The 21,906-nt window shown below is 41.3% G+C and overlaps 1 protein-coding gene across 3 annotated transcripts in view; it reads left to right on the forward strand.

Moving 5' to 3' along the window:
* Nucleotides 1-7,890: 7,890 nt before the first annotated feature.
* Nucleotides 7,891-21,906, forward strand: part of GIGYF2 (GRB10 interacting GYF protein 2) — a 119,051-nt gene continuing 105,035 nt past the window's right edge. For all 3 annotated transcript variants that reach the window (XM_019739766.3, XM_019739767.3, XM_019739768.3), the window contains exons 1-2: nucleotides 7,891-7,996; nucleotides 13,211-13,276. The gene's annotated coding sequence lies outside the window, so the exon portion shown is untranslated. The remainder of the gene's footprint in view (nucleotides 7,997-13,210; nucleotides 13,277-21,906) is intronic.

Here is a 21,906-nt window from a genome sequence, read left to right on the forward strand (position 1 = left end):
CTTTGCCGTCACCTTGTGGTGCTTCTCGTCTTTGAATTGATGGAGAGAGAAGAGTGTTCTCTGTAGGGGCCACGTCCAGCCCAGCCTCCTGTTGGGACACTGAGTCCCTGAAGCCAAGTTAACTCGAGAGTTGGTTTTCCCTTATGGTGTTCTCAGTGCCCTTTCTTGTCCCATCACTGAGGATTCTTTCAGCTGCAGGGAAAACCTGTACCTTAGTTTCTTTTGCTTCCCAGACCCTTGAAACTCTGATGCTGGCCAATGACCCTTCTTCCCATGTATAATGCCAGGGTATTTGGGGGACCTGGTAAGGACCCCTGTCCTAAGAGAACGCACTTAGTTCCCCAGGGAGGATCGTTTCTGTTTCTGCACAAACCCAAGACCTACAATTCTCAGGCATTTTTCCAGGTCAGATTGTCACCCTCCACAAACCTCTCCACCAGAGGCAATGGACATGAAAAAGGAATGGAGACACTTGCTGTCCCATCTAGCAGTCATGCTTCTTGGTATTTATCCAAATGAGCTGAGAACATTTATCCACACAAAACCCTGCACACGAATGTTTATAGCGGCTTTATTCATAACTGCCCAGACTCGGAAGCAACTAGGATAGTCTTCACTTGGTGAATGGATAAACAAACTGTGGTACATCCACACAATGGAATCTTAATTCAGCAATGAAAAGAAGTATTTTTCAACAATAAAAAATGAACTATCAAGTCACAAAAAGATGGAGGAAATGTAAATATATATGGCTAAGGGAAAGAAGCCAATCTGGGAAGGTTATATACATACTGTGTGATTCCAGCTACATGATATTCTGGAAAAGGCCAAACTATGAGGACAGTAAAAGGATCAGTGGTCGTCAGGGGTTGGGGGTAAGGAGGGGGGATAAATAGGTGATGCACAGAGGATTTTTAGGTAATGAAACTATTACCCTGTAGGATACTGTAATGGTAGATACATTCATCATACAGTTGTCAAAACCCATGGGACACACAACACAAAGAATGGGCCCTAATGTCAACTATGGACATCAGTTAATAAGGTATCAATATGGGCACATCAATTGTAACAAGTGTACCACACACTAATGCAAGATGTTAATAATAAAGGAAATTGGAAGGGGAGGGGGAGAGAAGTTTATGGGAACTGTACTTTCTGTTAAGTTTTTTTATAAACTTAAAATTGCCCTAAAACATAAAGTCTATTAGTAGAAAAAAGAAGGAAGAAATGGAGACAACAGTGTAATTACCTCAAACATCCATTTGCCTCTCTGCACAATTAGGCCCATGCGAGAGCCAAAAACTTGATTGCAATGATAGAAAATGTAACACAAAGGACTTAAGACAACAAAGGACAAATATTGGACCATGTAACTACAAAAACCAGGGACAGGACTTCTTTGCCCCATCTTTGCACAAAGTCCTGCAGACGTTGCTCCTTTCATGCCTGTCACCTACAGTTCACCTACAGTTCCCATCCTCCCATCTCCACGGCCATGACTTTCATTGGTTCTTTCCTGGGTCTCTACAGAGCCCTCCTAACTGGTTTCCTCGTCCTCATTCTGTCTTGATTGTCTACCCAGCAGCGAGAAGAGTCCTTATACATTGCAAACTGTTCCTAACATCTCTCTTACGTTTTTGGCTTCCTACTTTCAGGATCTGGTCTCTACTCACCTCTCCTGCCCTATCTCCTTCCAAACTGTACACGCCAAGTATACGCAATACCAAGCAGTTCCTAGAAGGTGCTACTCCTCCAGGCTTTTGCACTTGGTGCTTCTTCTGCCTGGCACTCCCTCTCTCCCTTACCCTACTGGCAATCTACTTCTCCTTGTTTATGACTCAGCTCAGCAATTATCTTCAGGAAGCTTTCTTGATCCTCCCAGACTAGAGATGCCCTTTCTCTGGGTTCCCATTTTACCCCGAGTTTTTTCCTGCTGTACTCCTTACGGCATTATGTAGCATCCTTCTTCTTACTTGTCTTCCTCCTCTTTTGGACTATGAACTTTTTCAAGGGCATGTACTCTGCCTAACCCACTGCTGTAGGACTAGCACACTGTCCTGCATGTGGCAGGGATCCCTTGCATGTTTGTTTCACAAGGACATCCCAGGTTTGTTGGAGCTGACAGAGACAGGCAAGGGAAGACCACTACCACTGACTGAGCGACCTTCTAAGCACCCTGACTTAGATGGGAGCCTAGCCTGAGGGGACAGCTCTGCAAGTGAGGACGGCAGAGATTGTGGGGACCTCATTCTCTCCGGAAAAGTGATGAGTCCACTCCGAGAGGCCCTCCCTTGACTGAGCAATAGGGAAAACAAACAAATCGGTTCTGCCTCTGCCCTGAGGCTGTATGATGTAATGGGATTTGGAGTCAGATATTAGGCTACTTAACTTAGCCTCACTAAGCCTCAGTTTTCTCACCTGTCCAATGCGGATGATGATTGCCTACCTGGCAGATTCCATGCCTGGCATATATTTAGTGCTCAGGACACATCAGTCCTCTCTCTTAGTTAGGGTACCAATCTGAGTGGCGCTGGCTTCTCCACTAACAAATCTGTCCTACTTTTTCATTCACTTTCAAATTTCTGCATCCTTCCTTATCACTCATTTCCCCCTAACCCTCTGTTCTCCCTGCCCCATAGACACTGCCAGTCATTAATTCCATGGCCTTCTCCCCAGTACAAGACTCCTTGATAATGCTGCAGATTTGACATCGCCAATCAATATTTTCCTCCTTCTGTTCTGAGACTGGCTCCTGCTTCTAATCTGGTCCTACCCGTAACTTTTCTGTCCACCAGCTATGCCTTTCCTCCCAAGAGCCTTCCTTCGTCATACTTTTCTTCTCAGCAGTTGCTGGTGATGGGTGATTCCCCATGATTTCAGAGATCTCCTCTCTATGACTCTCAGATTTGTAGCTCTGACCCCCTCTAATCTCCTTCATTTCAAATGGCCTCTTCAGACCTTTAGATGATTGTAGTAATTTGCCAGGGCTTCTGTAACAAAGTATTCCTAACTGAAATTTATTGCCTCACAGTTCTGGAGAATAGAAGCCAGAGATCAAGGCATGGGCAGGGTTGATTCCTTTGGAGGGAGAATCTGTTCCAGCCTCTGTCTTAGCCTCTGTAGTTTGCTGGCCATCTTTGGCTTTCCTTGGCGTGCAGAAGTGTCACCTGATTCTCTGCCTCCCTCTTCACATGGAGTTTTCCCTGTGGGTCCAAATTCCCCTTTTTTATAAGGACACCAGTCGTACTGAATTACAGCCTACCCTAATGACCTCATGGTAGCTTGATTACCTCTTAAAGACCCTCTCTCCAAATAAGGTCACATTCTGGGGTACGTCCTGAGGTTAGGAGGCCAGCATATCTTATTAGAAGAACACAGTAAGATCCATAATGGTGATGTTGCAGTCACTATTGCTGTGTAACAAATTACCCCCAAAATGGAGTAGCTTGAAACAACCGTTTTATTCTGCTCATAGACTTGGTGGATCAGGAATTCACACAAGGCACAGTGAGGATGCTTGTCCCTGCTTCGGGATGTTGTGGGCTTGGACGCCTGGCGTGACTGACAGCAGGGGCTGGAATCATCTGGTGACCTTTTCCACTCACGTGTCTGGTTGTTGATGCTGGGACTTCAGTTAGGACTGTTGACAGGGCAACTACATGGGCCTCCTGTGGTCTGGGCTTCCTCACAGAATGGCAGCATCAGGGTGTTCAGATTTGCTATATGGCAGCTCTTGCTTCAGAAGAGACTGAAGAAACAAGGAGGAAGCTCCGTCACCTTTATGATCTAGCATTGACAGTCACCTCGTTTACTGCCACCGCGTTCTATCGGTTACAAGGGCCAGAGGGGAGGGGAAGTAGACTCTACCTCTAGACAGGGTAATGCCAAGGTTCTAGAGGAGTATGTTGGATGGAAGAGATTGTTGCTGCCATCTTTAGAAAAATACCACCTCTCGTGGTTGATCACCTGTGTTTACTACAAATTAAACTTATTTCAGGTTAAACTCCTTGCTCCCCTCTCTCCCTGATACAGTCTCATTTTCCACATCTGTGTTTCCATCAATGACACAAAGCTGAAACTTTATTATCATCTCTGACTAGGGCAGGCATCAATCTACTGTTATAATTTTAAAAACCACTGTTTAATGAAACCTTGGAGAGACGGCGAATTAAAAGGAAAGAGGAAAACACCCTTCCTGAGGAGTAGATAATCAAGGATTTATTTGATTCTATAGGTATTTATTGAGGGTGTACTGTGTGCCAAGACAATGCCAGCAGCTGAGGATGCAAAGTCGAATAATGCAGCATGTGTAACGGGTAAAAGCTTGGGATGTTATCACCTTTAATCATCATCATCATCCCTTAGATTCAGTTCTTCTCTCTGGGAACTTATAGTTTAGGGCTAAAAATATGGCTAAGGCACTCTGAAAAATAGTTTGGCAGTTTCTGATAAAGTTAAACAAGCAATCCCATTCCTAGGTATTTACTGGAGTGAAATAAAAACCAATGTTCATACCAATACCTGCATGTGAATATTTATAGCAGCCTTATTAATAATCTTCCTAAACTGGAAACAACCCAAATGTTCCTCAACTGGGGAATGGATAAACAAATATAGTGCATACATCCCAGGAAATACTACTTAGCAATAAATATGCAAGAGTACGACTGACTCTCAAATGCATTGCTAAGTGAAATAAGCCAGTCTCAAAACCATACTCTATGGCTTTGTTTATATGACATCAGAAGGTAAAACTAAAGGACAGAAAACAGAACAGTGGTTTCAGAGGCTGGGAGTGGGGGTTATTGCTGACTACAAGAGGATCATTGGGGGAACATTTGTGGGTAATGGGACTATTCTGTACCTTGTTTTTATTGGTTGTTACACACACCTGTATATGTTTGTCAAAAGTTGCAGAACTGGGGCGGACGGGTAGCTCAGTTGGTTAGAGCGCAAGCTCTGGGCAACGGGGATGCCTGTTCGATTCCCACATGGGCCAGCAAGCTGTGCCCTCCACAACTAGAATGAAGTCAATGAGCTGCCGCTCAGCTCCGGGTGGCCAGATGGCTCAGTTGGTTGGAGCGTGGACTCTCAACCATAAGGCTGCCAGTTCGAATCCCACAAGGGATGGCGGGTTCTGCCCCCCACAACTAAGATTGAACATGGCACCTTGAGCTGAGCTGCAGCTGAGCTCCCAGATGACCCAGTTGGTTGGATTGCGGGCTCTCAACCACAAGGTTGCTGGTTGGACTCCCCCAAGGGATGGTGGGCTGCGCCCCCTGCAACTAGCAATGGCAACTGGACCTGGAGCTGAGCTGCACCCTCCACAACTAAGATTCAAAGGACAACAAGTTGACTTGGAAAAGTCCCGAAAGTACACACTGTTTCCCAATAAAGTCTTGTTCCCCTCCCTCCCAAAAAAGTTGTAGAACTGCACACTAAAAATGCTAAATTTCATTGTATAAAGGAAATTATACCTTTATACATATATTTATGTATATATTTATGGTATATATGTTTATATACACCATAAATATATGTATTAGGTTGGTGCAAAAGTAATTGCGATTTTTGCATTTATTTTTAACCTCTTAAACAGCAATTACTTTTGCATCAACCTAATATATATATATATATATATATACACACACACAAATATATGTATATACACATATATAATTACTTCAGAGAGGTGGCAGGACAAGTTGGTTAGGGACATGGGCTCCGAAATCAGTCAGCCTGGGCTAGGAAGTCGTGGCTGAGATTTGGAGAAGGTAAGTACTCTCTCAGGTGTCTGGTTGACTTTCTTAGTGCTCTTAGTGCACCAGGATTATAAGAGAAATTGCAAGTGCTTAATAATATAACAAGTATTAGAATTACTTCTTTTTTTCCTTAAAAATAACAATTCAAGAGATAAGTTCTTTGGTCTAAGGGAGGGGATTAAAGAAGGCTTCACATAGGCGGTAACATGATTTTGACTTTTAAAGATGAGCAGGCATTTTGTGGGTTGGTGAGAAGTGGGGTAAGTGTTGACAATGGCATTGTAACAAGAGAAAACAGCATGTGCAAAGGCTAAAACACACTGGCATATTTAAGGACCCTGAAATGTGAGTTTATCTGGAGCATTAAGTTCAGGGGGAAAAGAGGGGGAGCAATATGGATGATAGAGGATCCTGAGTTCAGCAGAATGGGACTGTGAAAGGTTCGTTTGAGAGTCTGCATTTCTAACAAGCTTCTAAGTGATGCTGCTGCTGCTGGACCATTGACCATATTTAGAGCAGCAGTATAAAGGTCAAGGGAAGAAAGTATTTCAGAAAGCAGGGAGTGATCAGTCTCATTAAAGACGCAGGAAGAAGTGGGGTGCCCAGTTAGCTCAGTTGGTTAGAGCGTGTTGCTGATAACACCAAGGTTGCCGGTTCGGTGCCGGCATGGGCCACTGTGAGCTGCACCTTCCTTAAAAACAAAAACAAAACCGGCTGGCCCGGTGGCTCAGGCGGTTAGCGCTCCATGCTCCTAACTCCGAAGACTGCCGGTTCGATTCCCACATGGGCCAGTGGGCTCTCAACCACAAGGTTGCCAGTTCAACTCCTGGAGTCCCACAAGGGATGGTGGGCTCTGCCCCCTGCAACTAGCAACTGGCAACTGGACCTGGAGCTGAGCTGCGCCCTCTACAACTAAGGTTGAAAGGACAACAACTTGACTTGGAAAAAAGTCCTGGAAGTACACATTGTTCCCCAATAAAGTCCTGTTCCCATCCCCCAATAAAAAATCTTTTAAAAAACAACAACAAAAAAAGACGGATAAAGCACTAAGTCAGGATGAGGACTGGAGAACTCATTATCAACCTGTAGGTGGAGGTGTCCTTAGAGCAAGCAGTAGGTGGATGGGTCAGGATACAGACCACAATGGACTGGTTGATGATTGCTTGCAGGGTGTGGAAATTGGAAAAGTGCTTACAAACAACTTTTTTTTTTTTTTTGGGGGGGGGTGCAGTTTGGCTTTGAAAGGGAACAGAGAGGTAGGGAAGTGTTTGGAGGAGGAATTGGAGTTTTTAACATTAACTTTTAAGACAGAAGAACCTTTTTAGTATTTTAAAAAGCTGATGGGAAGGATCCTGTAAAAAGGGAAGGGGCTGTAGGCACAAGGAAAGAATGGGATGACCTGAGAAGGGTGGCGTTGCCAGATGTGACAAATAAAAATACAGGACGCCAAATTAAATATGAATTTCAGAAAAACAATAAATACTTCTTTAGTGTAAATGTGTTTCCAATATCGCTGGGCATCCTGTATTTTAGCTGGGAACGGCCAAATGGGAGATTTTAATGCAAAAGGATCATAACCCTGGATGCAATAAGGGATCAGAGCTCCAAAGTCCTTTCCAGCTGTCACATTCCAAGACTCTAGAATGAATTTCCAGTTTTACCAGAACCGTTAAGATGTACAGAAACTGCTTTGAATTTTGGCTTTTCTCGCATCCCCATTTTCTCTATGATGGCAAGCGGGCAGGAAAATGCTGGATGAAAATCTGTGGAAAAGTTCTAGTTTGGAATATCGACTCATAAGTGATGCAGAACTTTTTGAACTGCAGACAGGTTCTGGATTGGGCGCACAGGCCGGTGAGTCACAGGGTGCCAGGCACGGGTCCAAAGCTGGACACCAACTCTACTCAACCCAAGGGCAGGTAGGGAGCCCCGGCCCAGCAACCCGCAGGCGACTGCGTCCAGGCGCTGCCCCGCCTCCTCCAGTTCGACATCCGGGGCTCCGGCAGGGGAGTGTCGGGGAAGAAGGGCGGGAGGCAGCGGAAAGGAAGGATGTTGTGGGAGGTTGGATGAGTCGGGAGGGAGGCGAGGCGAGGCGAAGCGGGGGCGGAGCAGGGGGCGTGGCGGAGCGAGCGCGCTGTCACGTGACGTGCGTGGCGACGTGTCGGCCATCTTGTGTTGTTGAGGCTGAGGACTGACTTGGGTTCTGAGAGACTCCCTGTCCCGGACCGCAGGTAACCAGCGACTCCGTCTCGCTCCCCTGCCCGGCTCTGCTCCGCGCCCTGGCTCCGCCGCCCCACGCCTCGGGCCGCCGAGGCCTGCCGCCCGCGCTCGCGTCCCCGCCGCTCCGGCGGACCTTGCCCAGCCGCATGGACACCCACAGGCCGCCCCGGCAGCGGCCGCGGCCGGCTCGGGCGTCAGGCGAGGGGACAGGTCAGGTGCGGGGCCGGAGAGAGCCTCCTCCCCGGCGGGGGGCACGCCGGTCCCGGGCGCATCTCGTCCTCGGAGCCGACGTGCCCCCTCCTCCGGGGCCCGTTGGCATCGCGGTGGGGAGCCGAGAAAGGGAAGATGTTGGTGAGGCGGGCAGTGTCAGGCCGGCTTGCTCAGGGCCAGAGGGCTCGCCTTCCGCTACCTGCCCCTCGGGGCCAGCCGCCCTCCTGGCCTCGGGCTGCCCGGGGTCACAGCTGCCGCGGCCAGCCCGCCGCTCCACACCTGGCCTGTGGGAGGTGCGCCCTTCTCCTCCTCCCCGAGCGTGTGCGCTTGGAAGGCTCCTTCCGTGGCGAGGGGACGGGGTCTGGGCCAGGCCTGAGGCAAGGTGTAGCCGTGATCGGGACCTGGGACAGAGGTTGGGAAAGTAGAGCCTGTGGCGTTTTTGGTCCCCGAATGATCACATCAGGTTCAAGTGGGCATTAGCCTTAATTGTCAGCATTCTGAATACTCCAGTGTGTGGCTGAAGCACAAATCAGGCGACCAGAGAAGGGCATGAGAGTGAAGCAGCTTGTGTGCCCGTGATTGGGAAGCAATAATATTGTGTTGCATTTATCTAGCACCGTTTGTTTTTTTTAATTCTTCCTTTCCTTGAAAGTCAAAGCACTTAAGCACACCTTTCTGTGAGAAAGGTAAGTGTTCCAATTTAACTTGCAGGAAATTGAGGAAGGGGCCAGAACTTGTGAACAACTTCTTACCCATGTTGCATACCTTGGATTATTAGCAGTTTTGATGCCCAGTGTTGGTGCAGGGAAGATAATCTTTATTTACGTAGTATTTCTTTTTTAGACTCCTAGATTAAACACATTTTTTTCTTGTCATCGTATCTGTACATTAACTCTCATCATTCTAATAATTGACAGCTCTGGCTTTACAGAGTTTGCCCATTTTGGTTAGAACATAAATGCATTCTGTCATTCATTGATGTTTTTATGTGTTTCACTCATTAGTGTAGCAGCTTTAAGAGTGCTCAAACTGGAATGTGTACTTTTCTGTTACATCAGATGTTGACATCAGTTGAGGACACTAGAAAAAAAATTTTAAGTGGCACGTATCTGGAAAAATGTCACACAGTGCTTCCTTTGATATTTAACACTGAGGAATACACTGGTGATGGTAGTGATTCACTAGAAAAGCAAGGGCTTCACACCTTTTCTATACTTGATGAAACATTTTAGAATTTTTGAGACTGAGGAGGGAGAAGGGACCATGTGCTATCATTCATTTATTTGACAAACATTGAGACCCGGCTGCACTGTTGGTTGCTGGGAGCAAAACAGACCAAAAATTCCTGTCTCCATGGAGCTCATTTCTAGACAGATAAATAAATACTTAGGTAAAATATATAGTTAGTGGTAAGTGATGTGGAAAAACATGAGACAGGGAGATGGGATACTAGGGAGTTGGGGGAGGGGTTAATTTTAAGTAGAGTGCCCTGGGAAGGCCTCATGGAAAAGCTAATATTTGAGAAAAGACCTGATACAGGTAAAGGAACTATTCCGGTAGTTCTGTGGAGGAGGAATGCTCCAGGCCACAGAAGTGAGGGCAAAAACCCTGAGGCAGAAATTGAAGTGGGAGCAGATCTGGTGTGGCTGCGGAGTGGACTAGCCTAGCCAGAGAGGCACAGTGAGAGGTAGGGTGGTGGGAAATGTGTACCCAGTTCATTGGTACTAAGATGAGAGGGGTTTATTCAGTGTCCTGGAATCTCTTCCCACATCTCTGTGACTCTTAGGGGAATCAGATATCAGATTCTGGAAATTTGGGCCAGTGTGCCCCACCCCCTCCCGCCACATGACCCCCCCCCCCCCACACCCCCAATTTGGAAAAATTCAAGATGCTCATAGAACATCTATCAGGAAATTGTCATGAAATAGTTTTCACATGAAATTGATGGTCAACTGCCTAAAGGGATCTTAAAAAAAGGATTGCTGTCTAAGAAGGGGATCTTTGAGATACCACAGAATATTTGAAAATATAGGCAAATGATTTTCCTTTGAAGTTTAGACACAGGTCATTAAGGGATATAACCTGGAAGAAAAATGAAATCAATGTTTTAACACGTTGTCCTTAATGTGGTTAGTAAAGAATTCCTTTTAATTATTTCTGTGCTGTCCAGCCTCGTTTTAAATTCCTCAGGAACTCTTCCACTAATATGTATATGTCTTATAGCATTTTACCCTGTTTCCCCCAAACTAAGACTTAGTTGGACAGTCAGCTCTAATGTGTCTTTTGGAATAAAAATTAATATAAGACCCGGTCTTATTTTACTATAATATAAGACCGGGTATAATATAATACCGGGTCTTATATTAATTTTTGCTCCAAAAGACACACTAGAGCTGACTGTCCGGCTAGGTCTTATTTTCGGGGAAACGGTACATGTGTAGAACTTTTTGTGCTGAGTTTTTCATTCCTCCACTTTTACCTTTCAGACTAGTTCTCCAATTAATTCGATACTCAGTAGACTTTCTCATTGAAAGAACATTTTTTTCTGATTTCCTTCCAGCTTATCTCCATATTCTTATTACTGAGCTTTCATGAATGTCCTCTTTCATGTTAATTTACCATAGGAATTTAATATTTTGCTTTTGAAATGCTTTTGCTTGTGAGTTGCATGTATGAAAAATAATTTGTCATATGGTTGCCTGAAAAGCATGAGAACATAGGAATTACAACCTCGGGGTGTGAGTGTACTCCTCTGCTAAAAGATACAGTGATGATAGTAGGGAGGGTAGTGTTTTAAATGAATCACCTTTCTCCCTCCTGTTCCTTTGTGGAATTTTTGAAGTGACATTTTCAAATGATAGTGTCTTTGATGTCTTACCAGCTCATATGTTCCCATGACTCTGCATTTTACTACTCCATATGTCTATTCTCTTTTTGTTGACCTTCACACTGGAAGATAACACTATTGATAGTGATTGCAATCTAGGAGAATCTTTTTGGGTGAAAAGATTATTACTGTCCCTTTACCTTTGCCCTCCTAAAGGATCTCTGTGCCTTTTTTCAGAGACTGACTCCATTAGCCCTGGCTGAGTAAATTTTCAGTACTTTCTGTTTTATTCTATTTCTTATAGATTATAGTGGGACCAGTCTCATTAGGTGGAATCTATAGCCAATGTTGGTGTTAATCCAGGTATCTTAGAGGCAGGTTAAATGTCCATTTTTCTTCAACAATTTGAATTGCCTTATCATTTGGTCATCATTATAAAGCTCTGAATCCAGGCTTTTTTCCCCCCTCTTGACCCCCCCATTAGGATTTTATGGTGATAAAGTTGTAGGATTTCCGTTCATTTTTAATGCTGAAGAATTACATAGCTTTAAAAATATAAATAGATTTTTACTCCATAGGCAAGCTTACTTATACTTAGAATCCTAATTTATCTTGATCAGATGAGAATTTTTTTATTTTTATATGCTCTCAGATGACTGATAAATATACTAAATTAGTTATACAGGAATGCAAAATGATACCTTTGTTGAATTGTCCATAATTTTGTGTAAGGTTGAAGGAGAAGAGCGGAGAGGTTTGAAAATCAAAGGATGTTCCCTTAAGTGGCCAAAATTAATTTTATAAAAATATTTTCAAAGTATTACAACCTTCCCTACTTTAAGTAATTGAGTAAGGACCACAATTTCATATTTTCTTGTCAATTACAGAGTTTCATTGAACTTCAACTTTATTTTTTTTTAAAGCAAGATTTTCTTTTTTTTAATTTTTATTGGGGAATATTGGGGAACAGTGTGCTTTTTCCAGACCCATCGGCTCCAAGTCAAGTCATTGTCCTTCAATCTAGTTGTGGAGGGCGCAGCTCAGCTTCGAGTCCAGTCGCCGTTTTCAGTCTACTTGCGGGGGTACACCATCTCATGCGAGAATTGAACCTGCAACTTTGTTGTTGAGAGCTCGTGCTCTAACCAACTGAGCCATCCGGCGACTCCACCGGCCTCTTGTTGTCTACAATCTAGTTGTGGAGGACAGCTCACTGGCTCATGTGGGAATCGAACTGGCAACCCTCTTAAAAGCTCGCGCTCTAACCAACTGAGCCATCCGGCCTTCCCTTGAACTTTATATTTACAAAAGGAGATACCCTAGAGCTTGTTCTCGAGTTGGAACCAGAGGAGAGTTTGTTTTATTACTTAGTTCTCCCCTCTATTTATTATGTCTGCCTTTATAAAAAGTAGAGAGCGGTGGGTAAAGTTGGATGACCTTTTGGACATTATAACAGCTTTTTTTTTTTTCAAAATTAAATCAAAGGCAGAAGTGGCTTTCTCAAGTTGGTTTCTTGCTGTTAGTAAAATTGTCAACTTTATAATTTTTAATTACTGTATTTTGACTCTTTAGAAGCAGCATTCAAAGCATTTGATTATAGCTAAGAAACACTTGAAGCTGTTGGGGTTCAGTCCATTCCATGTCACTTGAAATACCACCATCTTGTGGATTTTTAAGATACTGTCTCAACAGTATTAAAAGAAGGTTGTGATTTTGCAATTGACAGCACACCTGGAGCTTTGCTCTTTGGAGATTTGGCAGTGATCAGACTTCCTGGGGCCTCCTTGATTATTTGCATAGAGTACATATTATTGTATTGCTATGTTGCTGGCTGTCATTTTTCTATTAGATATGTTTAAAAAGTTAAACCTAAATTCCTATGATGTGGTTTTGAATGAAAACTCCAAATCACTTTCCTGAAACCTTGTAGTGGTGCTTATTTGTCAGCTTCATCAGAATCACTTAGAACTTTTGTTAAAATACATTTTTCTTCAGTCCCACTCAGCTACTGAGAGAGACTCTCTAGATGTTAGGACAGGGAATCTGGTTTGTAAGCACACCAGGTAATTCTAATATTTTAACCAGGTTTGGACTCTATTTCCTGTAAAACATATTCATGATAAAAATTATGTTTTTCAAGTTTCCTAGGAGATTGTTGGGTCATTTACTGTAATACTTTTATTATTTACAGTGTTAAAAGGACCTGAACAAAGTCTGCTCAAACCTCCTGCTGTGAAGCAGAAGAACTTTTGAACAGGTGAGTGTTGAAGGGGAGTACAAAGTGACGGCGTACGCAAACAGATGATTTTTACTTTTAAGGTTTTGGTTATTTTTGTCCTGTTATTTCATCTGAACTTATAGACAGTGAATGGAAACAATTTCCCAGGTGCTGCTCAGAGCTCTTATGAATCATCAGAATAATCATACCTTTACTGCATTGCTCCTGTTATAAATTTGTGTCTTAAACTGTTGTAAAGATTTTTTTGATGGCATGAAACAGGGAAAGGAATGCTTTGGGGGGTAGAGGTAAGGACATATCTTAACCCAAGAGCAGTTGGCTTCATGAAGGACGCGAATTAGAAACTGGGAAGCATTCAGAAGCCAAAGTTGTCCAGATAGCACTTTTCTCCCCTCTGGCTAGTCATGTCCTTTCTTGTCTCTTTTTATCCTGTTTTAGTTGTCTTTCCACAGTCTGACCTTCTGTGCTTTAACAAACACATCGGAGGAAATTGCCACTTCATTCCTGTAGCCACATATGAACTCAGGTTCTAGTGCCACTAGCTAACTGGTTACTAGCTCAGTGTCCACATTTCAAATTCCTGGGAGGGAAAATTTGATTGGTTGAACTTGGTCCAGTTCTCCATCATTGTACCCTTTAGTATGGTCATGAAGTTGGGATCTAGAAAGGCACACTTGTTAGTTGAAGGATCCTACTCCTAAGAGGGGGGGAAGGTCTCAGAAGAGGTGGTGTGTTGGCTATTCTAGTCAGAGTCCCACAGAAGCTTCTAGATGTTTTTTCTTCCCTAGAAAAATTTCTTGTATATAGCTCAGCTGTTTCAATTTGTGTCCTGAAGAGTTAAAAATATATGCATATGTTTTGGTAAATGAGGCCCAGTAGGTCTCACCAAGTATCCTTGTTGGAACTTCCTAGTGCAGTGTTTTAACAAAATTTCTTGATTTGGGGGGTTCAGATGAGCAGCTGGGGTAAAGGTTTAGCAAAAGAACATAAGGAAATGGGAGGGTTAGTGGAAAAAATAAATGGTTATTTGTTTTTCATTGATTGCTTTTATAAATTTTAATTTCTGGGTACTTTTACAGCACTAAGCGACACTTGAGTGTTAGGAAGCCAAAGAGAATTTTGAAGCGTGAGACTTCTGTATGTGAGTCTATATTCACATTATTTGAATGGTAGCAGTGTCAGTAAAGGATCAGTGAGACAATATAAACTTGTACTAATATGTTTTTGTATTCTAGAATTATTAGGTGATACAGAAGCAAACTTTTTTTTTTGTTTTTTAAATTTATTGGGGTGACAATTGTTAGTAAGATTACACAGAGTTCAGGTGTACAATTCTGTATTACATCATCTATAAATCCCATTGTGTGTTCACCACCCAGAGTCAGAGCAAACTTTTTTAATGGACATTTTGAAGTCCTGTTTATGTTTGTTTGTAGAGTGTATGTATTTGGTGACAATTGCTTAAGTAACTTTTTTTATTAGTTAAATCTTATGTTAGTATATTAGTATATCAAGATTTTTGATGCAAAGCCTAGGGATTACTGATAAAAGTGAGCTATTATAGAGTTATATATCGAATGACAGGCCACAAATGTAACTGTTTGTGATACCCTTTTTTCAGCCACGGTTTCTTTAGCAAATAGATTGCAGATGAATTCATTTTTAAGGTAGAAGAGTCCTTTCTTATGTTGTATGTTTTCTTTAATCTGGGTGTTGAGGTAAAATTTATTCAGGACTTTGTAAAGTTTAAAGAGATTTCCACAATCTATGTAAAACTTTCACAAGCTCTGGGGATCCCTATCTGGAAAACATTGGCTTGTGGTAAGATCAGATGACATGGTAATATTTAGGGCATTGTAATTTTTGCAGAATAGTTCATGGTTGCTAATTTTGTTCTCCTTTCACCAAAAGGGGGCAAAAAAGAGAAACATTTAGATACTGTTCAGAATCAGTGGGGAGAATGATAGTAACAGTAGTAGCACTTCTTATAGTGGTATTGTGACCAGTATGTTCTTTGGGAACAAAGCTCCTTTTATTCAAGTTGTCCTAGCGCTGCAGGAAGTGTTGGGAGCTCTGGTCTCTTCAGTATTGGTTCTATGGTTGCAGAGACTGGCAAGGAATTGGCAGAGATACGGTCTTGGTACTTTCTAAATGGTAAATCATGGCTCAGGCCTTGAAGACATTGCCACATCCAGGGGCTCTCAGCCCCTTGGGAATTGAGGTCGTGTTGCCCAAAGCATGGCCAGTTGAGTAAAGAATGTGAAGCCATTCTGCAAGATCAGTGGGTCAGAGAGCTTTAATTCATGTTCTGGAATCGGATACTCTCCTTTAGTCTTTTATTTGCTTCCATCACTGTTAATGAAGTTTCTGATAGTATGTTACGAGAAGATGTACTCTTCCCTAAGCGAAGGGCTTACTGTTTTGTCTAATTGAGTGATACAGAGGGGTGGAAGTTGGAGGATAGTGGAACAGAGTGTGGGAGATTGGGAAAAAGAGAAAAGGGACTTCCGCAAAATGAATTCCTCTGAAAACTGCAAGCAAGTGTGGGAGAAAAGGTAACCAAACACTACTGAGCACTAATCAGTATGTAGAGAAAAGCTTGTGGCGTTTTAAACAGAGAAATGTGGGTGTAATTTTCTGTTGCTTATTACCTGTAACTTTAGATAAATAAGTTAACCGCTTGGAGCCTTATTTTCCTTACCTGTAAAGCATATCCGATGGTGGTCGTGGAAATTAAAAATCTAAAATGCCCAGTACAATGCCTGACATACAGTAAATAGGCTCTCAATGAGTGGCTTTTATGATTGTTATGACTACCGTGTTTCCCCGAAAATAAGACCTAGCCAGACAATCAGCTCTAATGCGTCTTTTGGAGCAAAAATTAATATAAGACCTGGTCTTATTTTACTGTAAGACCGGGTATAACATAATATAATATAATATAATACAATACAATACAATACAATACAATACAATACAATACAAAAGACACATTAGAGCTGATTGTCTGCCTAGGTCTTATTTTCGGGGAAACACGGTACGTAAATAGGTAAATTTTGAGTGTAAAATTTCCTATTTATGATTTGAATAGAGACATCAGTGGGTTCTGTTTGTAAGTCTTTGTTTTATTTTCAATCCAACAAGTATTTGAATACCTACTTTGTGCCAGGTGCTGGGCTATCCACAGTGATGAGCAAAACATACAAGGTTCTGTCTTCATGGGGCTTACAGCCTTGTGGCACAGGCAACCAAAAACTCATAAGTAAATTCAGAATGTGCAAAGTCTCTCTCTCTGTCCTTGGCAAAGGTATATTTTTAAAGCCCTAGATACTTAAAAAAAAAAAAAAAAGTGTAACATTTTGGATCTTGGTGTTCTTGTTGTAGTTGGTATTTTATGCCCCTTGGTACGCCTTCCAGGGTATGTATGTATCTTTCTTCTAAGTTAATATATGTATTTCTTTTGTTTGTCATTTTTTCCTCTTTCCTTGAGATAGATGTTCTCAACTGTTTGATCTTAGGACTCCTTTACCCTCATAAAATGTAGAGGACCCTAAGATCTTTGGTTTTTAGTTACATCTATCTGTATTTTAGTTACACCTATCATATTGAGAAATTGAAAATGATTTATTAATTTGCTTTAAAATAATAAGCAATCTCATGTTGACATAAATACTGGGGGTGCCAAAATATATACACATGACTTGTATTCATCTTTTGTTATTGGTATATATTGAGTATTACAATTTTAATATGGCTTTTTCCTTCTTAAAATGTGTATATATATATTTTTTGGTACCCTCTGTGTTTTTAAGGAAAAACGTCCATTTTCTAAAACATTTCTCAAAAATTTGGTGAGAAGAGGGGTATTGTTTCACCTTTTTGCAAATTGCTTTTATGTCTTGCTTTATAAAAGGCAGCTGAATTCTCTTACCTGCTTCTGTATTCAATCTGTTATTATTACTTTGGTTGAAGTATATGAAGGAAATTCATCCTCACAAAGATATGTATGTAATTAGAAAAGGGAGGAATATCTTAAGGGCTTTTTCAGATATTTGCAGATATTCTTTGATATTACACTAAAATTAAACAAGTAATAGTTTTTAAAGGTTAGTTGCAACATGAAATCTGAATTATATTAGTGCACCTTTTGTAATCTGATACATTAAAATCCCTTGGTCTTGTACATTTAATGGATATTTTATATTACACAGTATCAAAAAATCACATTCATTAATATCAACACCAATCAAAAAAGGCTTTAAATATTGGAAAAGTTTAAGTACTGGAAAACCCATCAAGCTCATATTGGTGAATAGAAGTTTTCCAAAGTTCTAGTATTTGCCTGAAAGCTCAAATTTTATAATTGGCAACAAGTATTGTCCATTGTTTTCCTTGAAGTGACAGTCTCACTTCATTCATTTTTGAAAAACTATTGTACTAAATACCCAGGTCTGGATAACCATATTTGTGTGTCAACTATTCTTTCAAGTCAAAATGATGTTCCATGGAAAAAAAAAAAAAAAAGGCAAAGGCAGGTAGTTGATCTTGCAGCTCAGAATACTCAGAATAGTTGCGTAAGTGCCTTTCTTTGAGACTTCTGTATGCAGCAGAAGTGCTTCATGCATGCTTCCCATTTCATCACGTAGAATATTAAAATGATGTTTACACAGGGATCAAAGTTAATAAAATCAGTAGTTTTTACTGCTTTGTCAAGGGCATTCTTAAGTAAAACTGGCGTTTTCTCTGTTCCGAGTGTGTGGCACATGGTGGTGAAGAATACAGTGACTGCTAGTACAGTTTGGTGCCATTATTTGGATGATGCTGAGGTACCAGCAATTTTACTCATCACTGCTTTTCATGATCAGTGCAGTGCCACGTAGTGAAAAATGCAAGTGATAGTATTATTATGAAAATCGTTTTAGCATCATGGATACCTTGAAAGAGTTTCAGAAGACTGGAAGACTTACTTTGAGAATTGCTGCTCTGGGGAGTGGAGCAGTTTTCAATGTTAGTTTATATGTATATGTTGCATTGACTTTTTTTTTTTTTTAAGCATTTAAAAAAATAAAGTAATTGTTTTTTAATATAAACTGGAATAAACATTGAGGGTTTTTAGTGCTGGGTAGAAACAGATTTGTCCATAAAGTGTGAGTAGTTATAAGACAGCCTTCATAATAGTCCTGTAAAAATAGTCTTCTAAAGTAGCATTATTAACAGAACTTTCTGCTCTGATGGAAATGTTACTTTTTTATTACAACTTAAATTCCACTATTTTTATAGTAGGCTGTATTTTTAAAAACAATTTTAGATTTACAGAGAAATTGAGAACATAGTATGTAAGTAGAGAGCTCCCACATACATATCACAATACTGTTATTATGGTACATTTGTTATAATTAATGAATCAATATCTACACATTATTATTAAGTAAAGTCCCCAGTTTATTCAGATTCCCTTAGTTTTGCCTATTGTGTTTTTCTGTTCCAGGAGCCCATTGAGGATTGCACATAACATTTAGTCAGGTATCCATAGGCTTCTCTTGGCTGTGACAGTTTTCTTAGACTTCCGTTTTTAACAGTCTTGACCATTTCGAGGACTACTAGTTAAGTTATTTTGTAGAATGGCTCTCTAGTTGAATTTCTCTGATATTTTTCTCCTGATAAGATTGAGGTTATGGGCTTTTGTGAGGAAGACCACAGAGGTAAAGTGCCATTTTCATCATATCAAGAGCACAAATGGTCAACATGATGTGTCATTGTTAATGTGGACTTTGATAACTTGTCAGCTTCGTCCCTGGTAAAGTTATTCTTCCTCCTTCCCCTGAGGAACTAGATTTTATTTTATTTTTTTCCACAATATTGTTGACTATATTCCCTATGCTGTACATTACATCAGGTGTAGTGGTTACGTAATGGTTAGACATTTATATAATTTAAGAAGATTCCCCGACTAGTCTAGTACCCACCTGACACTATACATAGTTGTCACCATAATATTGATTGTAGTCCCTGTACTTTACATCCCGTTGACTATTTTGTTAATTCCAATTTGTATTTCTTCATCCCTTCACCTTTTTCACCCTGTCCCCAACCCCCCTCCCATCTATCACCCCGATAGAGCTAGTACCCATCTAACACCATGCATAGTTATTACAATATTATTGACTATATTCCTTGTGCTGTACCCTCCATTCCCATGACTACTGTGTAACCACTAATGTGTACTTCTTAATCCCTTCCCCTTTTGCACCCACCCTCAACCACCCCCCCAATCTGGCAGCCATCAGAATGTTTTCTGTATCTATTTGTTTCTATTTATTTCTTTAGATTCCACTTATAAGTGAAATCATAGGTTTATCTTTCACTGTCTGACATATTACACAGCACAGTACTCTCTAGGTCCATTCATGTTGTCACAGATGGCAAGATTTCATTCTTTCTAATGGCTGAGTAATATTCTGTTGTATATATATACCACTTCTTTATCCATTTATCCTTTCAGGGACACCCAGGTTGCCTTCATATCTTGGCTATTGTAAATAATACTGCGATGAATGTATGGATGAACACGTTCCCTTGAAGTAGCGCTTGGGTTTCTTCGGATTAATACCCAGAAGTGGGATTATTGGTCCTTTGTCTCTTGTTGTAGCCTTTATTTTAAAGTCTATTTTGACTGGTGTAAGTATTGCTACCCCAGATTTTGTTTTTTGTTCCCGTTTTTCGTGAAATAGCTTTTTCTATCCCTTTACTTTCAATCTGTGTCTTTTGATCTGAAGTGAGTCTCTTGTAGGCAGCATATGTATTGGTGTTTTTTTCATATCCACTCACACATTCTACATCTTTTGATTGGAGCATTTAATCTGTTTACATTTAAAGTAATTGTTGATAGATATGTAGTTATTGCCATTTTATTACTCATATTTTTTCTTTTTTTTCTTTTCCATCTTAAAGAAGTCCTAAGATTCCTTGCAATACTGGTTTGGTGGTGATGAACTCCTTTAGCTTTTTCTTCCCTTTCTCTGTCCTTCGATTCTAAATGACAGCCTTTCTGGATAGACTAATCTTGGTTGTAGGTCCTTGCTCATCATCACTTTGAATATTTTGTGCCAATTGCTTCTTGCCTGCAAAGTTTCTGTTGAGAAATCAGCCGCCAGTCTTATGGGGGCTCCCTTGTAGGTAGGTAACTGCTTTTCTCTTGCTGCTTTTAAGACTTTTTCTTTGTCTTCCTTTGGCATTTTAATTATGATGTGTCTTGGTGTGGGCCTCTTTGGGTTCATCTTGTTTCTGACTTTCTCTCTGTGCTTCCTGGGCTTGAATATCCATTTCCTTCGCCAGTTAGGGAAATTTTCCATTATTTCTTCAAATAGGTTGGTTCTCAATTTCTTTCTCTTGTCCTTCTGGTACCCCTATAATGCAAATGTTGTTTGGTACGTTTGATGTTATCCCAGAGGCTTGCTCCTTAAACTGTCCTCAGTTTTTTGGATTCTTTTTCTTTTTGCTGTTCTGTTTGGGTGTTTTCTGTTACCTTATCTTCTAAATTGCTGATTTGATCCTCTGCTTCATCTAATCTGCTATTGATTCCCTGTAATATATTCTTCATTTCAGTTATTGTATTCTTTATTCTAATTGGTTCTTTTTTACGTTTTCTCTCTCAATTTCTCCCCCCCCCTTCTGTCTCCTCCCCCCACTCTGGTTCAAGCTGTTGTTTCTCAGTCTAGTTGTGTAGGACACAGCTCCCTAGCCCATGCTGGTGTTATGAGCCTTGCGCTCTCCCTGCCTGAAGAATTTGGTCGCTGGTCATCGGTCGGCCGCTCACAGCAGCTCATGGCAGTGCCGGCCACTCATGATGGCCACCGGCTGCTCATGGCAGCACAGCAGCCCGCAGCAGTTCACGCCGATCTCCGCCTGCTGACAGCAGCCCAGCTCCAGGGAGAGCTGTTGTTCACAGTCTTAGCTGTAGAGGGTGCAGCTCACTGGCCTATGTGGGAATCGAACCGGTGACATCAGTGTTAGGATCCTGGCACTCCAACCACCTGGGCCACTAGGCCAGCCCTCTCTCTCTCCATTTTTGTTTCCTCCTCTTTGTTGAAGTTCTCCCTGAGATCACTGAGCATCATTATAACCAGTGTTTTGAACTCTGCATCTGGTAGGTTGCTTGTTTCCATTTTGTTTAGTTCTTTTTCCGGAGGTTTGTTCTGTTCTTTTATTTGGGACATGTTTCTTTATCTCCCCATTTTGGTTTCCTCCCTGTGTTTGTTTTATATCAGGTAGGGCTGTTATGCCTACCGGTCTTAGTAGAGTGGCCTTGTGTAATAGGTGTCCTTTGGGGCCCAGCTGAATTTTAAAATTTAGTTAATTTTAATTAATTTACCTTGATATAGCCACATGTGACTCGCAGGTACTATATAAGACAACACAGTTCTAGACAGTGTTCCTCACTTTTAAATTTTATCCAAAACTTTATTTACCATCTCTTTTAATAGATTTAAAGAATGGGGTTTAACCTAAAAAATATAAAATGGAATGCATTGCTTTTTGAGGGTGGTGGTCAGTCTACTTTTAGTAAGCTTAGTCGTTTTTAAAATCAACTTTTTTGAAGTATAATTAGCACACAATAAAAGCCTTCATTTTAAGTACGCTCATATTAA

Source organism: Rhinolophus sinicus, chromosome 17 (genome assembly GCF_057876585.1).
Source record: "Rhinolophus sinicus isolate RSI-liver-muscle chromosome 17, RSI-T2T, whole genome shotgun sequence".
Taxonomy (NCBI): Eukaryota; Metazoa; Chordata; class Mammalia; order Chiroptera; family Rhinolophidae; genus Rhinolophus; species Rhinolophus sinicus.